Raw genomic sequence first — 5,000 nt, 5'->3', positions numbered from 1 at the left:
TGCACTTGGCTAAAAAGCTCACAACATTGCCATCCGGAAATAAAACGGACCAAAACACAAAACACAATAGATAGTTCGAAGATGACGTCACTCAACTCTTTGTTATTGTTTTTTGCCATCCGCGTTTATGAGTAATGCTCACTGAACGGTATTATCCTGACTATAAATGTTCATGGATACAAACAGTTTTGTGTGTTGGTCCGTTACACTTCCGGATGGCAATGTTATGAGCTTCTTAGCCAAGCGCATACTATCTATAAACGTTCATGGATACACAAAGTTTTGTCTGTTGGTCCGTTATACTTCCGGATGGCAATGTTATGAGCTTCTTAGCCAAGTGCATACTATCTATAGATAAGACCTGATTATTGACGTTCACTTCATTCTAACCATACATTTCTGTAATTTACTCACAACAAACACATGAAACATCCCAGCAAACAAAACTACGTGTAACCTAAAGCGTTTATATTACTATTCAAACATTTATTTAGTGAGAACTGTTCATCCAAAGATGTTCGAAAAACAATAACAAAGCATTCGTGACGTCACTTGCCTCGTAATGACGCATAGTAACTTAGTAACTGGTTCTGAACTATCGGAACAATGTGGACGCCCTTATGAAATGCTTCTCCGACGAGCATAAAAGTGTATCCAGAGGAGAAAAACATTATAAATCTGATCTCGTTTTGACTTTTATATATTCTGATTATATGACATGTGAAAAAGTACTGGCCAGCATGAAGAATAAAAAGTACCGATTTTCTTTGTTTAGAACAAAGCTGCTCGTTGCTGGGCGGACGTGACATCAGACTATTGTATCCAATTGGATTCAGTAGTCTGACGTCACGCCGCCCGGCAACGGCGGCCATCTTGGTTCTAAACAAAGAAAATCATTACTTTTTATTCTTCAAGCTGGTTAGAACTTTTCATATGTCTTGTGACCAGAATGTGTAAAAGTCAAAACATGATCAAATTTATGTTTTTTCCCCTCTGGATACGCTTTTATGCTCGTCGGAGAAATATTTCATACGGGCGTCCGCCATTGTTCCGATAGTTAAGAGCCAGTGTTGCTAAGTTACCATGCGTCATTTGGAAGGAAGTGACGTTACGACTAATGAATCCTATTGAAAGGAATTTTGATTCCGAGACAAAACGTTCGCATTCGATTCCTGTACGGTTCCGCAAAACGGGCTGAAGTGGAAATAGGCTTCAACAGTCGTGACGTCACTTCTCTCGTAATGACGCATGGTAACGTATTAACTGGTTCTAAAGCATCGATATCGGAAATACTTCTCCGACAAGCATAAAAGTGTATCCAGAGGAGAAAAACATTATATTATATCTGATCATGTTTTGACTTTTATACATTCAGATCACATGACATGTGAAAAAGTTCTAGCCAGCATGAAGAATAAAAAGTACCGATTTTCATTGTCTAGAATCAAGCTATTCCATTAACTAATCCTAAGAAAAAATAAAACCTAGTACTTTTAATTGAGCCTTTATATAGAAAAATACCCACTAAATTTGCTCAAAGCGCTTTACAAGGGACCCTGGCCTACAGCAACATTTAACATTTAGGATGGGCCTGTCAGGCGATATTACATTTTTTTCGGACAGAAACAACGCTGTTAACGCCAGGTATTCATTTTACCCCTGAGTACGGTGAGAGAATGTGAGTAAAGAGCCTTCTCTAATGACTCAACTATGCGCCAAGCGAGGCTCGAACCCAGGACCTTCCGATCCGAGCATTGCTCGGCGCATAGTCGAGTCGTTGGAAAAGGCTCTTTATTCACATTCTCTCACCGTACTCAGATGTAAAATGACTACCTGGTCGTTAACGTAATTGTCTCTGTCCGAAAAAAAAATTTGTAATATCGCCTGACAGGCGTCATGTCTCGTCTTATATATGTTAAGTGTTGCTGTTGGCCAGGGACCCCTTGTATAGCGCTTTGAGCACGTTTAGTGGATATTGCGCTATATAAAAGCTCATTTGTTAATTATGCACACGTCGTATTGACCCATTCAATCGATTGAAATAAGGACTAGATGATTTCAGAACGAAATGTAAAAAAAACCTGTTTGTCCTTGTGCAAGGCATTCATTCATTGTTGATTCATATCCTGATAGAGATCGTACACAAACGCCATCCCACGCATCTGGTTTTGATAAATTAAAATGTGCCCGGTCACGTCACTCTGGTGGTATGTTTTGTCTGTTTTGTTTTTAAGGGTTTTATAGACAGTTCGAAGATGACGTCATTCTGGTCTTTGTTATGGTTTTTTTTTTGCCATCCGCGTTTATGAGTAATGCTCACTGAACTGCATTAACCCGACTATAAACGTTCATGGATACACACAATATTGTGTGTTGGTCCAATATACTTCCGGATGGCAATGTTATGAGCTTCTTGGTCAAGCGCATACTATCTATACGGCGATTGCGATATAGATAGAATGAATTTGACGTCACTCTGGTCTTTGTTATTGTTTGTTTTGTTTTTTTGCCATCCACGTTTATGAGTAATTCTCACTAAAGTGTATCAAGACTAGATGTTTTCATGATGATACACGGTTATGTGTGTTGGTCCGTTATACTTCCGGATGGCAATGTTGTGAGTTTCTTATTAGCCAAGCGCATACTATCTATATTTCCTTTTTTTTTTACCGCCACTAAAAAGGAAGAAAATAGAAGGAAAAAATAGATTTACAATTAGATTATTTAACACAAGAAAGGTAAGACAGAGTGAAATGGTACAAATAGGGAATTGTGCATAGTTTGAGATCACATAAAAGTCTCATCCAGCCACAAGAACGGGATCCCGCTAAGAGGAGCAAACTCAGATGCTTACATTATACATTCAAAACAATAGAAATGATAATATATAGCAATACATAACAGAGAGATGATTTACAAGGGGGAAAAAATATCATCACCCAAAACTTCAACTATATCTTTGATTGTTTCCTTCTCAGCCAAGGACTCCGATAAGGGAAAGGACAAAACCAAGTAATCTCATTCTAAGACAAAGACAGAAAGCAAGTTGGGAAACAGATATAGGTGGATAGAAGACACAGCAAGTACCTCCCTGCCCGCTATGGGAGATCAGGAACCCCACCCAGCCATAATCTGTGATAACCGCATTCACCATAACATCCCATAATGTTCTGTCTTCCATGACCTAGTTCTTTGATGTAAATGTCATACACACGCAATGAGAGATAAGCATAAACAAGCAAATTGATATCTCATTGTTATCTCATTCCAAGACAAGGACAGGAAACAGATGTAGGAGTTTATAAGACACAGTAAGTGACCTCCCTGCTTACTATGGGAGGTCAGGAACTCCATCTAACCAATACAGTCGCCCTTAATGGATCACCTCCTCGACATTGGTTGGAATGCTTGAGGCAAATCAGGAGTAAAGGAATTCTTCCGGTTGACCGTCACATTGTGCGGCTATGTGGTCTTGTGGTATGACACTCGCTTTCGGATCGGAAGGTCCTGGGTACGAGCCTCGCGCTCGGCGCATAGTTGAGTCCTTGGAAAAGGCTCTTTACTCTTATTCTCTCACCGTACTCAGGTGTAAAATGATTACCTGGCCGTTAACAGCGTTGTCTTTGTCCGAAAAATTGTAATATTGCCTAACAGGCGTTATGTCCCGTCCTGCATGTTAAATGTTGCTGTTGACCAGGGACCCCTTGTAAAGCGCTTTCTTTGATTTTCTTTCTTTAGAACCAAGATGGCCGCCGTTGCCGGGCGGCGTGACATCAGACGATTGAATCGTATTGCGAAACGGTCGAGCGTCTAGCCAAATACTACCTCGATCGTATGGCCTTTAGCCTTTATCTTATGTTATGTCATATCATGTTATGTTATGTTATGTTATATATATGTATGTACGTTATGTTATAATACCATTTTCAGACGATTGGTCACATCCAATGCTTTTGTGTGTATTTTGTGTCTAAATTTTTGACGCTGAAGATCGCACAAAATAATTCTTTTCAAAACGAAATTATATTTAGCCATCGTGTTATAACATTCCAATTATGTTCATTATTCAATAAATCATATTTGATATAATTATATTGATATTGATATAATTATATTTGAACAGTGTCTGGATTGTGAAATTATGAAGATGACGTCATGCAATTGAACTTTGCTTAACCTTTTACGTCTAGATTCAATTTTGCGCTAATCTTAAATTATAAGATAATTATTTCAATATAAGAATGGTAATATTGATGATGTTCGGGTTTAAATGAAACTAGATTCGCATCGCATTTTTAGGTCTATGATGAATCTTATAGAATTTAAGAAAAAAAGCCCCAAAACAAATTGAGCTCTTATATAGCGCAATAGCCATTAAACGTGCTCAAAGCGCTTTACAAATTGCCCCTGCCCGACGGTAACACGTAATATGTTGAACGGGACATGACGCCAGTTAAGCGATATTACAATTTTTCAGACAGAGACAACGCTGTTAACGGCCAGATAGTCATTTTTACACCTGGGTGCGGTGAGAGAATGTGAGTAAAGAACCTTTTCCAAGGACTCAACAATGCGCCGTACGCTCCCTTTTCCCTAACCTCAAATATGATAAATAAAATAAATCTTCAACAAGGATTGGAACAATCTACTCCGACCTCAATTCATTTTGAGATTGACCTTTTTGACACATCTGTGTTTTTTCTTATTGACTTTCAATATCAATAGGCTTCAACAGTCGTGACGTCACTTTCTTCGTAATAACGCATAGTGACTTAGTAACTGGTTCTAAACTATCGGAACAATGGCGAAGGCCCTTATGAAATACTTCTCCGATGAGCATAAAAGTGTATCCAGAGGAGAAAAACATTATAAATCTGATCATGTTTTGACTTTTATACATTCTGATCATATGACATGTCAGCATGAAGAATAAAATGTACCGATTTTCTGTGTTTAGAACCAAGCTGTTGGTTGCTGGGCGGATGTGACATCAGATTACT

Source organism: Berghia stephanieae, chromosome 2 (genome assembly GCF_034508935.2).
Source record: "Berghia stephanieae isolate SIO BIC M18660-M18661 chromosome 2, UCSD_Bste_1.3, whole genome shotgun sequence".
Classification (NCBI taxonomy): Eukaryota; Metazoa; Mollusca; class Gastropoda; order Nudibranchia; family Aeolidiidae; genus Berghia; species Berghia stephanieae.
This window is presented reverse-complemented; position numbering follows the sequence as displayed.